General features: G+C 39.3%; 2 pseudogenes; one reads left to right on the top strand and one right to left on the bottom strand.

The window, feature by feature from the left end:
- Nucleotides 1-20: 20 nt before the first annotated feature.
- On the bottom strand, nucleotides 21-10,382 carry LOC9635563 (annotated as a pseudogene).
- A 112-nt stretch (nucleotides 10,383-10,494) lies between these two features.
- LOC112349752 lies at nucleotides 10,495-15,187 on the top strand (annotated as a pseudogene).
- Nucleotides 15,188-20,090: the final 4,903 nt, after the last annotated feature.

The following is a 20,090-nucleotide window of genomic DNA, read 5'->3' as shown; positions in this document are numbered from 1 at the left end:
GATTCTTGCATTGTCGTTCATCACAGGTAGATTGTGAGGTGAGAAGGATCCAATGGGAATCTCCAGACAAATACAAGGTAAATTTTCTTAATGATCTGAACATGAAGATATTGATAGGGGCAGTCATGGGTGTCACTAATTACATGACTAAGGCATTTGGCTGACTCAAAAGATAATTACGAAGCAATCAAATTGCTTACAAATGCATTTCTTACAAAAGCATATTGTGTTCCAGTTCCCATTTTGCATTTGAACTCGCCCCACCCAAAAGTTAGGTGAAGGTTGAAGACAATTTGGGTGACACATAAATTTTTTATAAGATTATGATTCTAATGCAGCTCCAAATGCCAGAAGATCATTTATAAATATGACAAGTGAAACGTGAATGACAAGCTCACAAAGCCATTCTTTTAATTCTAAGAATTTATTTTTTTAGAGGTCCTAAACATCAGAGTTTTCCCATCTATGAGCTGAGTGAGTTTGATGATAGTAATAAAAATTGCTCGATAAACAAAAATCATGCTTAACAGGATTATAAAGTTCAACCATTTAGATCTTGAGAGATCTACTTGATATTGTTTAAGAATTGTTGTTCCTGATAGCTTTCCTTCAGAAATATCATTATTATCAAACTCAAGCCCTTGAAAATCATTTTCATAAAGACCTTGTTATCAATTTTTTTAGTTTCAAGAAAATAAATAATATTTTTTTACCTGAAGTAAATATGTTTGAAATGCTATATAATGCATTGGATATTTCCAAAAGCCTTTTGGAAGTTCATTAGCAAGTTTAAAAAATCCCAACAAGCATGAATAACCCCTACAAAATCATATTAGAAGCGGTTTAAGAAATATAAAGAGATTTTACTAAGATTTCAGATCTTGTAATTATTCCCATGAGAAAATTGGGAACAATTGAGGCTACACACATCATCAAACTCTCCACCACAGTCACAGATGCAAATAAGTTCAACACAAAAAATATGAAGTGATTAAAGCGTGGGTGAAGTTTAACCATATTATAAAACACGCTTGTTGATATCAACGAAATAAGAAGGAGATAAGGAATGGAAGAGAGTGTGTTTGCAAGAGTAAACATAATGGGACCATAGTAACCATTTTGTTTCTCATGATTAAAAACCTGAAGAAAATAGCATTGAATATGAAAACAAGACAATTCTAGAACTATCCCATACCTTAATCTCTTCAATGAAAGATGGAAAACCTCCAATTGACATAAATGTAAGAAATTTACCAATAAAAGCCATACAACCAATCCTTAAGAAAACCAAACGAGCTTAACCATGGTTAGGAATTTTTTTTGGTATTCTCTTACTGCAATGGAGTTGTATTTAGTGCCGACATTAAAATATATACTGCCAATAATGATGCTAAGCATAAAGTACACAAAGATTCTCAGCCAATAGTATCCAATATCTCTTGTCATATTTATAAATGATCTTCTAGTTAACGTGGAAAGCTGATGGAGAACTCCTGCTTGAGGCATCTGGATGCATTCATTCTATAAATAATAATCCATTAGTAATCATAATATTTTTAAAAATCTAGTCATTTACCTTTGCACCAGGTGTGTCACACAAACTGTTTAGAAGGTTCACCTTAGTCACACAAAGAATGTCAACTTTTGTGTGGAGGGAGCTTAAATGCAAATTTTGAAATGCATTTGTAAGTGCTTTGATTGCTTCAGAAGATGGAATTATTTCCTCAGTTTCAATATCTTCCTGTTCAAATTAAGATGACTATTAAGAAAAAAAATTACAAATGAATACCTTAAATTTGTTTTGAACATTGTCAAAATCAGAAATAATAACTCTAAGATAGTGGTCTGATGGATTTCTTCGGAGAGGACAAGGAAATCCAGCACACTCAAAGAACTAAAATAAAATATAAAACATAAATAATATCAAATTTGAGAAAAGTATCATGCTAGGTTCCATGGCATCTCCAAAATATACAAGTGCTCCCTGAGATAGTAGGCAAAGATTATCAAACTGCTCAAACAGTTCGCTACTTGGCTGGTGAATTGACATAATAACAGTGCATTTTGAAGTAGCTAGGTTCTTAATTGTTTTAATCACATAAAACGCAGATGCACTGCAAAGAAAAACATCAAATAAAATTACAATATACTGGACTTAAAAATCACATAAATATTCACCTATCTAAACCACTGGTTGGTTCGTCTATGAACAAAAGAGATGGCTGAGTTAGAATCTCCAAAGCAATCCTCACTCTTTGTTTCTCCCCTCCGCTCAATCCACACGAGAACCAATCTCCCACCACTGTATGCTTGGAATCTCCAAGCCCCATCTCAGTGATCACATTCTCAACCATCTCCATCTTTTGGCTTCGCGGTAGTGAGTGAGGCAGCCTCAATTGAGCAAAGTAAGTGATTGTCTCCAAGACAGTGAGTGTTCCTAGCAAAACATCTTCTTGTTTCACATAGGCCTATGATAGAAAGTTTGAGAATCATAGAATCAAATGTTTATATACACACCATAGTCCTATGCCTTATGTTCGTCTGGAGATTCCCATTCACAAAAATGGATCCTTCTCACATTGTATTCTTGGCCAATCTACCTGTGATGAACAACATGTGAGACACAAATCCTAAAGCCCCAAAGTAGAGCTGAAAGGGTGCCACGTGATAGTGGCTAAAGCAAAAGCCAAACAACCATAACATGTTTAGACTAAAAGCTCCGACTTGAAATGTCGAGAGCGGGAGTGGAACTCCCAATGAAGGGCTCGAGGAACAAGCACAAAGCTAGCAGTAATTAAGTCTCTAGAAAAAGGATACAAGAGGTCCAACACATAACACGTAGAGGACCCAAAATGGAGTTTGAGATGGAGTCTGAGATGGACGCGAGATGGAATCTAAGATGGAGTTTGAGATGGACTCGAGATGGACCCAAGATGAAGTTTGAGATGGAGTCTGAGATGGAGTCTGAGATGGAGTCTAAGATGGAGTCGAAGCTGGAGTTCAAGATGGACCCGAGATGGAGTCTGAGATTTGGCTAGGAAAGGCCAGTTTGGCCCAGGAAGGCTATACTCAGGTATTGGGTGATGGGATAACCACTGGGAAGTCCAAGGCTAAAGTGAATATGGACTGACAAATGGGGAATCTTGGTGAGTGTTCAAAAGCCGGCTCTAATTCCCTTGGGAGATTGAATGGTCGATGCTCCCAGTCCAAGCGTGGGTGGCACTACCTACTTGGATACTTGGCGTGGCTCAACGGAACCTCGCTCTAAGCCCATGGCTAAAGCACCCAAAAGTGGAAGGTGGGGAGAGTACCCATGAGGCTTGCGTAGGGCCACAGTATTCTGAAATGTTATCCTAAAGTCCCAGACTATGGAAAGGAAGAAGAGTGGTCCTCTGGTGTAGTGACCAAGGATACGGTTATGAGGTGAGGAAGCCTCAAAGGACAGTGGGACTTACTGGTTGGGCCTGTAGGCCTTGCCCTAGTAGCAGTATTGGCAAACACAGCCATGGATAAAAAAGGGACTTGGTGGGGACTGTAAAAGAAATATTGGGGAAGGCTGTACCCCATGTCTGCGAGCATCCTAAGGATGCTAAGAGTGGATCTGAGATGATCACTTATGGATGGATGGCTCAGTCTTTGAAAGACAGGACTGTGATGTAGGTGGTTTTAGACCACCGGTGTGACCAAGGTGAATGGGCATGGCCTTAGTGTAACGGGCTGATATGTTAATGGTACCTTGGGGTGTTGATCATGAGATCGAACAGGTGGAGCACTTGGACCAAGTGCAAGGGTTGAATGGCATAGATGTAGGGGGTTCCAAAAGTATAGTAGGGAGAGTGTGGGAGTTGGACTTCAATGGAGCCAATTTGGTTAGGAAAGCTTAGTTTGGCCCAAAAAGGCTATACCCAAGTGTTAGGTGATTAAATAACCATTAGGAAGTCCAAGGCTAAAGTGAATATTGACTAACAAATGGGGTAGTTTGGTGAAGTGTTCAAAAGCTGGCTCTATGGGAGATCGAATGGTCGATGCTCCCAGTTCAAGTGTGGGTGGCACCACCTACTTGGATACCTGGCGTGGCTCAACGGAACCTCACTCTAAGCCCATGGCTAGAGCACCCAAATGTGGAAGGTGGGGAGAATACCTATAAGGCTCACGTAGGGCCACAGTGTTCTGAAATGTGTCCCAAAGTCCCAAACTATGGAAAGGAAGAAGAGTGGTCCTCTGATATAGTGACCAAGGATACGGTTATGTGGTGAGGAAGTCCCAGAGGACAGTGGGACTTAGTGGTTGGGCTTGTGGGCCTTGACCCAATAACAATATTGGCAAACACAGCCATAGACAGAAAAAGAACTTGGTGGGGACTATAAAAGGGATATTATGGACCCATGTTTGTGGGCATCCTAAGGATGTTAAGAGTGGATATGAGATGATCACTCATGGATGAATGGCCCAGTCTTTAAGAGACAGAACTATGATATAGGTGGGTTTAGACTATCGGGGTGACTAAGGTGAATGGGCATGGCTTTAGCATAACGGGCTGATATGTCAATGGTACCTTAGGGTGTCGACCATGGGATTGGACACGTGGAGCACTTGGACCAAGTGTAAGGGTTGAGTGGTATAAATGCCATTCTTGGGGCTAGCAAGCCTTAAGTCCTAAATTGGACTTATGGAAGTTGTAAATAAGACTTCTTCAAGTGGTCGGAGGTGTGGTTAAATGATTAAAGTAAAATGGGAAAATTAGTCACTTACAACTTGGTATCGAAGCTGTTCTTTCTCAAGTATATCACCACTTATATTGGCATTGGAAGGTCTGAGGAGTGGGCTTATCCTTGAGGAGTAGCAAGTCGGGAGGATATGGCTCTCCACTACAGTTCATGTGTGAACTTGTAGGCAAGGTGGTTGATAAAAAAGGGTTGATAAAGGAACAACTTTGGGATCTTGGGAATAGTATAAAGTTTTCCTTAGAGAGTTGAGGATGTGATCCAGATGAGCGTTTGACTCAGCAAATTGGCTAATATAGTTGTGGTAAACAACTATTGTTATGATCAACAATAAAGGAGTCACAAGATTATCTTCATATAGTTAAGGTGGGTGCTCATGAATTTGATACTAGAATTAATGACTGTAAGAAGTCAAATATGGAAGAGGACACAAGTCCTTGAAATGGTAATTGGGTCTACCCTTAATAAATGCTAAAACAACCCAAGAAATTGGGGGTGTCCTTAGAGGATAAGTTAGTATTCTCATCACTTGGCCAAATAGTTGTAAGGGGTAAAGGTAGCCTATATGAAACCAAGAATAATCAAGTGTTAGAGTAACATTTGCAAGGATGGTCCTTATAAGTAGGACATGGATACAAAAAGTTATATTTTAACAAGCTGACACCTCAAAAATGGGACCTTATAGGTCGTCAGATTAGTGAAGTCCAAAAAGCTAGATGACTCAAGTGGAGTCAAAAAATAATCCTAAAGGACTGGTGGAAGCATTTGGACTGAGGTGCGTTGTACCCCACGAAGAATGGGGAAGATCCAAGTATGAGAACAATGAGTATTTCATTGATGGCAGAATGTGTCATATTAAGGTTGTGGGAAAGAGGTTTCCAGAAGAAAATAACTTTGACACAAAGTTGTGTGTGAACTATATGGTGCAATACTAACAGATAGTTGGCATGAGAAACGACTATATTAGTCTTGGCAAAAACCTAGACACAATAAAGGTAGACTTGTGGAGCTGATGGTGTGGAGATATCGAATATGCCAAGGCGTGATGCTTTTGAGGTCAAGTTGGTGGGTTCATAAGAACCCCTTCCCAAATGAATTTTAATGGAAATAGGAATGAGTGTAAGCTCCTAAATTTGAACTTCCCAGGAGGTCACCCAACCCAGTATTATTCAAACCCAAAAACACTTAACCTCTTCAGCTCTTCCGAGAGCCATGCTCTCTTGACACCCTACCTCTCAAGTCGAGCCCAGCCAAAGCAAACTAAACTTGCCAGATGTCAATTAACATATGGTGCGATTCCCTTAAGCCAACCAACAAAGTCGGACCCTTGAGACCTCTCTGATACCAACAAAGTCGGACCCTCGAGACCTCTCGTCCTGAATTTGGACTTCCTGAGAAGTCACCCAGCCCAGTACTATTTAAACCCAAGGACACTTAACCCCAAGTATCCCAAAACCCTTAACTGATTGGAAAAGGGGGTGCACTCTTGTTCATAGGCCTTTCCTTCTATATTTAAACCCCTATGGATCGTCTTTTTAGTTGTTCTCTTTGGTTTCATACATTAAGCTAGAAGGCATGTAGTTAAAGTGTGGTGACCCAAATAATGATGGAAGTGTGGAAGCATTAGCAATGAGTTGTAGGACTTGACAACTATAAGGCAACTAAGCAAAAGGTGCAAAATAATTGATTAAACTGGTAGAAGGTAACTACCCCTTATTGAGATAAGGAAGTTAGACATACCCTTATGAGCAATAAATTGTTTATGTTGCAATATATTAAGTTAATATCGTAAAGGGAATACTCATTGTCAAAAAAGGCCATTATTGGGACACCCAAATACTTTAAAACACCAGAAAGTGGTGTTTAGGCTCATGAGAGCATTAGATAAGGTCTAAGGGACTAAGTCCCTAGTGATATGTATAGAAGGTGCTATCCAAAAGTTTAAGGTTGTGGAGACATGAGAAGTCCATCTACTCGAATTGGGCAAAGCCAAAAAGGGATTTTGGCAAGGCTAGTGATGAGCATATAAAGGCCTATAAGTAACAATGTTAATCCTGGAGTGTGGGATTACAAGGTGAGTATTGAGGAACCACTCCATAAGTATGTTCATCCATATGAATACTTGCGAAGGCATGGTAGAAAGTGCAAAGCTATCCTCCTGGTTTAGAGGAAAATAACCGAAGGAAACATATGAGGCCAAAAAGCAAGTAGTAAAGGGATAAAACTGAACCATAAGAATCAAAGGGCATAATCAAGAGTGGTTATGCAAGTTAGGAGTGGAAGAATCAAATGAGGGTTTGAGCGAGTTATTAGCAACTGTGATGCCATGGAGAGTCTAAAATGTAGAATTATCCATGTTAGACCATATGGTAATTAGAAAGCTTGCAAAAAGGAGATATCTTAGCAAGCTATGAAACAAAGTTCCTTGAAGGTTCCCAAAAACAATTCTAGGTAGATAAGTACCTAGAAAGCTAAGTGTAAATGGTTTATAAAGCGCACGAAATCAAAGTGGCACAATAGAAGCGTGGTCTTGAAGCTTGCCATGAGGTGAGGTTATCAAGGTTAGGAAAGTAATTCCTAAGTGTTCAAAGAGAGGGATTTGAATGAAAGTCGATGGATAAGGACTTTCATGCTTATACATATACCATGTTACGGTAGTTGAATGACTTACTAAGTGAGATTAGCAAATCGGGGGAACAAATACCCTAGTTGAATATGCTAACTTTAAAAGGGGTGGCCTATCAGGCCAAACATGGAGGAGTCCATGCATGATCACAGACTTGTCAAGTGAGAGGACTTGGCAGTGCGGAGGAATTAGGTTTCTAAGCTGTGATCTATAGCGCACTTTAAATATACATTAGTGCACTGGCGTGGGGAGTCATGCTAAGCATCTTAAGTGATGTTATTTGTAGATGTATATATGAAAGTTTGATTTGAGTCCCAACCCTCTAGTGCTTGGGTTCAAGTCCCAACTCACTAAGGTGTGGTGATGGGTTAGAATATGAGGACACTCATTTTTTGGTGGTCATGGACTCTTAGTAAAGAGACTGGCTTAGGCACACCACCAAGTGGGGGATGCCCCGAAGTCGTGATACATGGTTAAATTGCTTAGTGTGAAAGCTTAACATATCTAATTTGAACACTTTGGTGCAAGTGGCACCAAAGACGTGGTGAATGAGATGGGGACACCCAGTCTCAGTTGCTATAGATCCTTGGCCAAAAGGGTTGGCTTGGGTGCACCGCCAAATGTGGGGGATGCCCCTGGGGTCGTGGTTAATAACTTAAAGGTCTGGAAAATCTAGTATTTGTTGGGAAATTTGTTAAGGTGCCAAAGTGAGATCACTAGGTGATCTTATGGCTAAATAAGGACAAAGTCCTTGTTTAATTAAGGAATTAGATTCCTAATTCAAAGTGGTGATTTGAACTATTGGTAATGGTGTAACTTAGTTAAAGTGACCAAGTGGGAAAGACATCCAAAGGGAAATCAATGGTGTCAATGTGATGGTATAGTGAGTCCAAGAAGTAATCTCTAGAAAAGACTTATAGAAGGGTCGCAAAATTGAGCCGTCAATGGACCCCATAGCAGAAAATGCTAAAAAGACCTATTAAGGGTGAGCACCCTCTAGACTTAGCAAAATAGAGCTTTTGCCATAGAACCAAAATGATACCTCGAGAATAGAGGTAGTGATCCTATGTTACTTGGTGCAACAATCAACAGATAAGAGCAAAAGACTAATGGCCAAATGTGGGCCATGAAATTCATTGGAAGAAATCCCAATGGCAAAGTTAAGTCTGAAACACTAAAGTGTTAGATGTTAACGGATTGTGGGAAAGGTAATATGTTTCCAATAGTGGATTCCAAATTGCTCCAATTTGGTGAAAGTGGAAGCTCCAAGGGAGGGAGCGGCAAGGTAATTAAATGATAGAGCCATAAACAACCTTAGCACAAATTATGATAACTGGAACTTAGTGCCAAAGGTGGTAAGAAATAGGATGATGGTACCCTCAAGTAGAAAATTTCTTAGGATGGGGAAGTGGATTTTGTACAACATATGCAATACAAGGTGTTAGAAGCACCCAAGAAATTGACTTTGAGGAGTCAAAATTAAAAGTTTCAAAGTGCAAAGGTTATATCGATGGAAACTAAGACTACTCGAAAATGAGTAATGGGATTGAGATAAAGAATGTGTCTTTAACGGGTTTAATGAGAACTAAACCAATAAAAAGAGAGAACCATCACAAATGGTCAAATGATTCTCTAAGTTGGAGAGACTATACTCCTTAAAGGATGGGCAAGGCATAATAAGCCTTTGGTGTCAAACCATTGATAAATATTGGCTAAGTGCGAAAGATGGAAAGGGTAATACATGTTGATGTTACCTTATAAAATGGTTTATTGTTCGATGAGGACATCGAACTTCGTCTATGGGTGGTGGAGTTGTGAGACACAAATCCTAAAGCTCCAAAGTGGAGCCGAAAGGGTGCCATGTAGTAGTGGCTGAAGTGAAAACAAACAAGTAGAACATGTTTGGACTAAAAGCTTCGACTTGAAAAGTTGAGAGCGGGAGTGGAACTCCCAACGAAGGGCTCGAGGAACAAACACGAAGCAAGTAGTAATTGAGTCTCTAGAAAAATGATACAAGAGGACCAATAAATGACACATGGAGGACCCGAGATGGAGTCTGAGATGGACCTGAGATGAAGTCTGAGATAACGTCTAAAATAGACCTAAGATGGAGTCCCAGATGGAGAGTTCGAGATGAGTCCGAGATGAACCCGAGATGGACCCGAAATAGAGTCCAAGATGAAGTCTGAGATGGAGTCCGAGATGGACCCAAGATAGAGTCCGAGATGGAGTCTGAGATGGAGTCCAAGATGGACCTAAGATGGACCCAAGATGGAATCTCAGATGGAACTGAGACCAAGACCGAGACCAAGACCAAGATCGAGCCCGAGTTTGAGTCTGAGACCGAGACCGAGACTGAGTCCAAGTCTAAGTCCAAATACTAATACAGGCTGTTGGGTGAAAGCCCAAAGCAATCGTCCCCTAGGAGAGGGCTGTAGGGGGTTCCAAAAGTATAGTAGGGAGAGTGTAGGGGTTGAACCCCAGTGGAGTCAATTTGGCTAGGAAAGGTCAGTTTGGCCCAGGAAGGCTGTACCCAGGTGTTGGGTGATGAGATAACCACTGGGAAGTCCAAGGTTAAAGTGAATACGGACCAACAAGCGGGGTAGCTTGGTAAAGTGTTCAAAAGCTGGCTCTAATTCCCTCGGGAGATCGAATGGTTGATGCTCCCAATCCAAGCATTGGTAGCATTACCTACTTGGATATCTGGCATGGCTCAATGGAACTTCACTCTAAGCCCATGGCTAAAGCACCCAAAGGTGGAAGGTGGGGAAATTACCTATAAGGCTCGCATAGGGCCACAGTATTCTAAAATATTGTCCCAAAGTCCTAGACCATGGAAAAGAAGAAGAGTGGTCCTCTAGTGTAGTGACCAAATATACGGTCATGTGGTGAGGAAATCCTAGAGGACAGTGGGACTTAGTGGTTGAGCCTCTGGACCTTGTCTTAGTGGCAGTATTGGCAAATACAGCCATAAACAAAAAAGGGACTTAATGGGGACTGTAAAACGTATATTGGGGAATGTTGTACCCCATGTCTGCGGGCATCCTAAGGATGCTAAAAGTGGATCTGGGATGATCACTCATAGACAGATGGCTTAGTTTTTGAGAGATAGGACTGTGATGTAGGTGATTTTAGACTGCCGGTATGACCAAGGTGAATGGGCATGGCTTTAGCATAACTGGCTGATATGTCAATGGTACCTTGGGGTGTCAACCATGGGATCAGACACATGAAGCATTTGGACCAAGTGTAAGGGTTGAGTGGCATGGATGCCATTCTCAAGGCTAGCAAGTCCTAAATCTTGAATTAGACTTATGAAGGTTGTGAATAAGACTCCTCCAAGTGGTTAGAGGTGTGGTTAAGTGACTAAAGTAGAATGGAAAAATTAATTGCTTACACAACAATGCAAGAATCTTGAGCTTTAATCTATTGCCCAAACCCAAATCAATCTTGGAAAACTATACTAGCAAGCGCATCAAGCAAGGTGGCCCATGATCGCCGTGATTTGGCCACTCTAGGCATAGCCACACATACTCTCCAGCAACACTTGTCCATTGCTCGCACTCACACTCAAATCCTTCTATGCAACATCCATAATAATATATTTTTTCTCCTTTCTCATGAAAACTTGGGTAAGATTTATAGCTCTCCAAGTTGGACTTGAACTTTCAGCTACTGTAACACAGTAAGATCTTAGATTCATAGGAGATTAGTAGTGTAAAGTATTGTTTAATTTCTTTCTTGTGTTATTCCCATTCAAAGTCTCTCCATAAGTCTCAAAATTCTTGTCATCTTCTCAAGAAATTTGGCATTCCAAGGACCACTCCCTAAACATATCTTGTCTTTCCCAAAGGTAACTCCCTATTAAGTTCTTCCATATCACACCTCAAATATCTCTAAGGGTCAACAAAAGACAAGGGCTTTATAATCAAGCCCACTTAGGTGGTGGGTCCCTTAGAATTTGTCAAGCTTGACAAAACATGTTGTTTCCTTGACTATATTTCTCCTAAAGTAAAGTGGAAAAATAGGATATAATTCTCTAGGCACTTGTGAAGACATTTTCCTCATGTGGTGCACTAAAGTAAGATATTTATGATAGTTAAAGAGGACCTAGAGTGCATTCTACGCAACCACTTTGTTAAAAACAAGGTAAGTTTGCAAAAGATGTTTTATAACATTTTGTCTCCGTAAGTAACCAAAAAGAATAATTTGAAAGACAATACATAAGGGTTTAAATATAAAAGAAAATGGCTCATAAATAAAAGTGCATTTCATTTTTTAATCGATTAAGGGTCTTAAGATATTTGATATTAAAAATCCTTGGGTTTGAATTGTGTTGGGTTTGGTGACTTTTCAGGAAATTTAAATTTAAGAGTTTATATTTGGTATCAGAGGGATTTCAAATTTAACTTTGTTGGTTAATTAGAAGAATTATGCCACATGTTAAGATTATTACAAGAATTTCAGATTTGAGTTTGTTAGTTAACTAGGGGAATCATACCATAAATTGAGATTAACATTTGTAAATTCAATTTGCCTCAGTTGCACATGTTACACCATATATTAAAATTGACATTTGGTAGATCTAGTTTGCCTCTGAGTAGGCTTGACCCAAGAGGTAAAGTGTCAAGAGAGAAAACCTTTTAGGAAAGTTACAACTTTTAACTTTTGTTCATGAGGAAGCTTACAAGGAAATTTAGTCTAGTTTACCTCCAAATGGGCTCAACCTTAGGAGTAAGGTGTCAAGAAAGCAAGCCTCTTGGGAGAGCTATAGCTCTTGACTTTCATTCATAAGAAAGTTTATAAGGAAGCATGGTAAATTATAAATAATTAAAGAGAATAACTTTAAAAACAATTTATAAAGGTTTAAATATAAAAGATGAATAAGAGTGCAGCCTTTTTTTTCAATCGATATTGAGATTGGTATTTGGACTTGTCACGCTACATGTTGAGATTCATGTCTAATTTACCCCAACGTGAGTTTGACCCGAGGTGTCAAGAGAGTGGGGCTCTCGAAAGAGCTATAACTCTCAACTTCCATTCACGAGAAAGCTTATAAGGAAGCATAGTAATTGTAAATAACTAAAGAAAACGACTTGAAAGACAATCCATAAATATTCAAATATAAAAATAAAGTGCATATGAATAAAAATGCACTCCTTTTCCAATTGGTTAAAAGTCTTGGGATATAACATCCTTAAATTTGAATAGTACCTTCAAATATCTATAAGGTCAACAAAAGACAAAGACTTCATAATCAAGCCCACTTAGGTGACAAATCCCTTAGAATTTGTTAAGCTTGACAAAACATGTCATTTCCTTATTATATTTACCAAACTATACAAATACTATGGGTAGTGAGATCTTGCTACCACAAAATTCATTGCAAATTATAAGTAGTGAACATATCAGGAGAGTGTTCACCAATAAGACAATGAAGTGCTTTGCTTCAAAGTCAACTTCCAAGATCAGCAACATAACTCCCAGCATCAAGGAGGATTGGCAGCCAAACTTCAAGCCCAATCCTTTCAAGTTCTTCAGCCCCTCTGACGATGAGCAATAGTGTGTCTGGCTCAGATCCCAGATCATCGGCTCCCAACTCCAAATCTCCACACCATTCGGCAGCAGGCTTCTCACTTATGCCGATTACACTGCCTCTGGCCGCTGCTTGTTCTATATAGAAAACTTCCTCATCAAGCACGTCATGCCGTCCTACAGTGAGTGACGCCGTGAATTCTCTTCTGCATATCTGGACCCGCTGCATTCTGTTTCAGGGAACACGCATGCCGAGGACAGCTACGTCAGAGAGAAGACCACCCGGATGGTGAAACTGGCCACGAGTTATGTCAAGGAGTCCCTGGGAGGAACCGAGGATGATGCTCTCTTTTTCTGCGGCTCTGGAACCACTGCAGCTGTGAAAAAGCTCCACGAACTTTTGGGCTTGTCTGTGCCGCCCCAAACGAGAGAGTCAGCCGTGGCAGCGATCGATGACAAGGAAGAGATGGCTGGTGTTCATAGGCCCATACGAACATCATTCCAACATTCTTCCCTGGAGCCAAAGTCTTGCCGAGGTTGGACTTTTTCGTTTCTTTCAATCTGTCAACTGTTTAAACCACAGGTTATTCAAGTTTCAATGCCCGAGGATGGATTGATTGACATGAAGTACCTCGAAGAGGAGCTGCAAAATCCCAAGCACGCAGATCGTCCAAAGCTGGGTTCCTTCTCTGCTTGCAGTAATGTCACGCGAGTTTTAGCGGACACTAGAACCATCACTCGCCTTCTACACAAACATGGAGCATTAGCATGTTTTGATTTCGCAAGCTGGTAAGACGAGATCTTTTACCAAGGACGAAAAGAAGCTTACTTGCCGAATCTGATCAACAGCGGTCCTTACGTGAAGATCAACATGAGATCGCGAAAAGCTGATGGATACGATGCTGTGATGCTGCGAAAGAACAAAGAAAATTAACACTAAACAAACTCATACCAGGATACACTCTACCTGGAGGACATTGAAAGCCGAGAAGACGCTGGAACACCTTCCATACTCCAGCGGATAAAAGCCGGGATTGTCTTCACTGTCCAAGAAGAAATGGGATACCGTCTCATCGAGTCGAGAGAGCACAACTTCATCACCACCGCGTTGAAAAGGTTGTCCAAGAACCGAAAGTGGTGCTTGGGAACACGCAAGTGAAACGAGCAGCAATCGTCTCGTTCCTCGTCCGGACCACTGATTCCAACGGTGAAATCCAGCAAACCGTGCTGCAAGGCCGGTTTGTAGCCAAGCTCCTCAACGATTTGTTTGGGATCCAGTCGAGAGGAGGGTGCTCGTGTGCCGGTCCTTACGGCCACTCGCTTCTCAAAGTCAGTGATGAGCTCTCCCTGAAATTTCGAGCAGCAATTCAAGAGGTTGAGAAGCAAAACAATAGAAGTTTTCGCCAAGGAACTTTTTCTAATGAGGAAAGAACTTTTTTTTTTTCTCACAGGGATATAGCGGTGTCAAACCTGGATGGACGCGCTTGAACTTCGCATACTTCCTCTCCAAGGAAGAGTTCCATTTCTTGCTGTGCGCCATAGAGTTCGTGGCGGACTATGGCCAGCGCTTTCTCCCCCTCTACGAATTCGAGTGGCAGACTGGGAACTGGAAATACGAGGAGAAGAACAGCATCAACACCACTGCCAAGGCCACATTACACAAGGAATGGACCAAACTCCCACTACTCCAGCAGCACAAAGATTACCTGGGCATCGCTATGGCGATTTCCAAGCAGCTAGCACACGATCCAGGCCAGGGCAGCACGGCGCCCGCCGGCATTGATCCCGAGCTCGTTACCTTCCGCTATGTACTAGTATATTCGTTTCAAACAAAAGTTTGTGTGGTGGGATATATATACTTTACGCAACCCATCTCCAAAGTCAACGAGTCTTTCAGTGACTTCGCAAGACTCTCTGAAGATTGAGCACGTGTTTGAGACTAAGATTATTGCATTGTCGTTCATCACAGGTAGATTGTGAGGCGAGAAGGATCCAATGGAATCTCCAGACAAACATGAGGCATGGGACTGCAGTGTGTATAAACATTTGATTTAGTGCTTCTCAAGCTTTCTATCAGATGCTTATGTAAATCAAGAGCATGTTTTTCTGGGAAAGCTCACTGTTCTGGAGACAATCACTTACTCTGCTTATTTGACGCAGCCTACCACGCAGCCAAAAGATGGAGACGGTTGAGAGTGAGATAGGGCTTGGAGACAGTGGAGGGAAAAAACAAAGAGTGAGCATTGCTTTGGACACCCAAACGCAGTCATCTCTTAGTGGTTTAGAGAAGTATTATGTCTGATTTATTTGATGATTTTCTGTGCAGAGCATCTGTTTGATATGTGATTAGATCCAGGTGCACTTTTATCATGTCAAATTCACCAGACAATGTTTTAGCATTTTAATAATCTTTTCTTAATCTCTCAAGCAAAGTGACTTGTATATTTTGGAAATATAATGGAAGATAGCATGGTATTCTTTTTATCAATTCGGACTTTGACAGCGTTTAAGGTATTTTCATCTGTATAGCTTTTTAGGAAAAATTTTCTTAATGATCTGAACAGGAGATAGGGGCAGTGGGAATCCCATTCATGGGGTGTCACTAATTACATGACTAAGGCATTTGGCTAACTGAAAAGATAATTACGAAGAAATCAAAGTGCTTACAAATGCATTTCTTACAAAAGCATATTGTGTTCCAGTTCTCATTTTGCATTTGAACTCGCTCCACACAAAAGTTAGGTGAACAATTTGGGTGACACATAAACGTTTTATAAAATTATGATTACTAATGCTTCCAGATGCCAGAAGATTATTTATAAATATGACAAGTGAAACGTGAATGACAAGCTCACGAATCCATATTTTAAATTTTAAGCATTTATTTTCATAGAGGTATAAAAATATCATTGTTATCAAACTCAAGCCCTTGAAAATCACCCTGTTATAATTTTTTAATTTCAAGAAAATAAATAATATTTGTTTACCTGAAGTAAATATGTTTGAAATGCTATATAATGCATTGGATATTTCCAAAAGCCTTTTGGCAGTTCATTAGCAAGTTTAAAAAATCTGTCAACAAGCATGAATAACCATTGAAAAATTGTATTATAAATGGTTTAAGGAATATAAAGAGATTTTACTAAGATTCCAGATCTTGTAATTATTCCCATGAGAAAATTGAGAACAATTGATGCTACACACATCATCAAGCTCTCCACCATAGTCACAGATGCAAATAAGTTCAACACAAAAAATATGAAGTGATCAAAGCTTGGGTGGAGTTTAACCATATTATAAAACACACTTGTTGATATTAATGAAATAAGAAGGAGATAAGGAATGGAAGAGAGTGTGTTTGTGAGAGTAAACATAATAGGACCATAGTAACCATTCTGTTTCTCATGATTAAAAACCTGAAGAAAATAACACTGGATATGAAAACAAGACAATTCTAGAACCATCCCATACCTTAATCTCTTCAATGAAAGATGGAAAACCTCCAATGTACATGAATATAAGAAATTTACCAATAAAAGCCATACAGCCAATCCTTGCCTAAAAAAAAACCAAACGAGTTTAACCATGGTTAGGAATTTTTTTGGTGTTCTCTTACCGCAATGGAGTTGTATTTAGTGCCAACATTAAAATATATACTGCCAATAATGATGCTAAGCATAAAGTATACAAAGATTCTCAGCCAATAGTATCCAATATCTCTTGTTATATTTAGAAATGATCTTCTAGTGAACATGGAAAGATGATGGAGAACTCCTACTTGAGGCATCTAGATGCATTCATTCAATTGTTTTGCTCTATATGATTTGTAATAAGTATATATATGTGCCTCATATCAGCATATAGTGTTCGAGAAAGATTTTTGCTTCTATATGCCACACATATAGGAGCCACTCAACACCATATAGAGTGTGGCAAAAGGTGATATAGATGGTCAATGAATTTTGCTCAATGGCACAAGGTAAAACAAGGTTCTACAAAAATACATAAAGATTCTAGAGGCGGTAAAAGTTGATATTACATATTAGGAGACTGTAAATAAAGATCTATAAAAATACATAAAAATTTTGGGAGTGGTGGAGGTTAATATTATATATCAAGAGACTCTTATGCCATCATCATCATGCATCCCATTTTCTTTGTTGAGACATGAATGGTGATGTAAGTTTTTAAATTCTCATTAGGTTACCCAACCCAATACTATTTAAATATCCCAAAACCCTTAACTAATTGAAAAAATATTTATAGGCATTTTCCCTTTATATTTGAACCTTTATGAATTGTTTCTCAAGTCATTTTTTTTAGGTGACTAACACTCTACAAACAAGCTTTCAATATTGAGTAACATCCATTATAAAACACATAAGTACTGACTTTGAGAAGATAATGACTAATATATCTCTCTCAACTCTATAGGATGTTAATTAAACTTGTCAAATATATTTCTAAAAAATTTATTGGAGACATTCGATGGTAGAGACAAACATTTTACCAATTAGAAGTGGTTGTGTGATTGCATCTGAGAGGTCCCTATGGAAGTGAGGGCATTCTTTGAGGCTGTAGTGATGTTAATAACAACCATGAAGTTGCATATGCTTTATCACTTTGTAACAAAGATGGAATTCTTTGGTATTAGGTAGCAAGTTACTATCCAAATCTTTCATTATGAGTATGGCCAATCATTGCAACCAATAGATGTGGAGCCACACCTTTCCAATGTGGCAACTTGCTCCTCAAGTTTAGAAGTTAAGGACCACTATTGTAATATAGAGCAGTTTACGCATAAATTAAGATATGTAATAAAATAATTACCCTTCTTCGGTGAGTGTTGAATGGTTTATACAATGAGTGTTAGAGTGGTTTGGGGAAAACATAGTATTGAATAGAGTGAATATTTTTCTAGTAGAGTCTAGGTGAAAACACTTTTGGGGATTTTTGCAAAAACATTTTATAAGTTGTAAAATTTATGTGACAGCAATTTTGATAAACATAATGACATACAAAAAGCTAATATTATATTTTTTATATAATATATTATGGCATATCTAATGCCTCAAGCAACATCTTACATGCTTCTCTTTATTATACAAGTAATCCCGGGAATATGATAGTATGCTTTAAATACAGATGCATGGAAAGGGTGTTATGGGATGCACATTTAACGTTTAGTGTGAGTGAAAGGTGTAGCATGACTTTGTGGTTGAACTCAAGGCTTTTCACATTTCTTTCATATATGTGATTGTGGAGGCTTATTAACTCTTGGAAAAAGAAAACCATCAAGTGCATTAATAATAGAGACTAGAACTAGATTTTGGTACACTTTGTTATTGTTTAGTGCGACAATGTCTTTTGAGGCTAGAGGTGCAACTTTACTACATTAAACATATATTAGAAGTTGTAAAATAAAATCTTGTCACCACCTTGTCATCTGGTCTTTTGGTTGAAATAATCTTACTAGAACATATATAAGGCAATATCCATACCTCATTTTTGAGAGTGCGTACTATGTACAAATTTCAGGTGTTTATATGTTTGTGAAGCTGTTGTGTAAATTTGGCATAAAGGACCTCAAGCAAGCTATGAGCATACCAATCATCCCTCATGTTAATCAGGTGATGATGCTCTATAGTCAGAATCATCATTTTGAAATACTAAGCCACCTCTACTATAAATATATTATCGTTTGTCAAAGGTGGAATTATACTACATTAAACACATGTTAGAAGTTGTAAAATAAAACTTTGTCACCACCTTACCCTTTGATCTTTTGGTTAAAATAATCTTGTTAAGATATGTGTAAAGTGATATCCATGCTTCCTTGTGAGAGTAGCATGGATATCATATAAAAAGACATAGTTTTCACTTAATTGTGAATTGAGGAACCATTCAAAAATACTATATTATAGCCTTCCTACACATTCATCATATCCATCTTTATTCCATTGAACTCCCTGCCTAATTGCCCTACACGCATTTGGGCTTATTAAATTGTAAAACTACCCTACAATAGTATTCCTTAACACAAACATACTTCTAATATAAATAAGTGTAAGCTCCTAAATTTAAACTTCCTAGGAGGTCACCCAACCCAGTACTATTCAAACCCAAGGACGCTTAACCCCAAATATCCCAAGACCTTTAACCGATCGGAAAAGGGGTGCACTCTTATTCATGGGCCCCTTCCCTCTATATTTAAACCCCATAGATCATCTCTCAAGTCGTTCTTTTTAATTGCTTATAATCCACCATGCTTCCTTGTAAGTTCACGCCCTTGTAAACGAAAGCTAAGAGCCGCATCTCTCCTGAGAGCCTCACTCTCTTGACACCCTACCCCTCGGGTTGAGCCCAGCGGGAGCAAACTGAACCTGCCAGATGTCAATCAACATGTTGAACCCCATGGATCATTTCTCAAGTCGTTCTCTTTGGTTGCTTACAATCCACCATACTTCTTTGCAAGTTCACGCCCTCGTGAACAGAAGCTGAGAGCCGCATCTCTCTCTCGAGCCTCGCTCTCTTGACACCCTACCCCTCGGGACTAGCCAGATGTCAATCAACATGTGGTGTGATTCCCTTAGGCAACTAACAGAGTCGGACCTAAGACCTAATGTAAGGTCCTGAATTTAGTCTTCCCAGAAAGTCACCCAGTACTATTCAAACCCAAGGACGCTTAACCCTAAATATCCTTAACCGATCGGAAAAGGGGGTGCACTCTTATTCATGGGCCCTTTCCCTCTATATTTGAACCCCATGGATATCTCTCAAGTTGTTCTCTTTGGTTACTTACAATAAGCAACTAAAAAGAACAATTTAAAAGATGACTTATAGGGTTCAAATATAAAGAGAAAGGGCTCATGAATAAAAGTGCATCCTTTTTACTATTTGATTAAGGGTTTTAAAATACTTGGGGTTAAATGTCCTTGGGTTTGAATAGTACTAGATTGGATGACCTCTTGGGAAGTTCAAACTTAGGAGTTTACAATATAATCTGCAGACAAACATAACTTAATGTAGCTCTTATCATTTCTTGGCTCACTCTATATACTACATCCCTTAGTTTGCTATTAACATATATAATCCCCCACCTTGTCAAGTTCTTGAAGTGGGGGACTTTCAAAAATGTTTTAACTACAATAACACTCTTGAGGGGATACACCCCTCCCCAATCTGTTATCTTGAGATATTAATGC

This window comes from Selaginella moellendorffii, unplaced genomic scaffold (genome assembly GCF_000143415.4).
Source record: "Selaginella moellendorffii unplaced genomic scaffold, v1.0 SELMOscaffold_42, whole genome shotgun sequence".
Classification (NCBI taxonomy): Eukaryota; Viridiplantae; Streptophyta; class Lycopodiopsida; order Selaginellales; family Selaginellaceae; genus Selaginella; species Selaginella moellendorffii.
The sequence above is the reverse complement of the archived record's forward strand: the minus strand, read 5'-3'. Positions and strand labels throughout refer to the sequence as shown.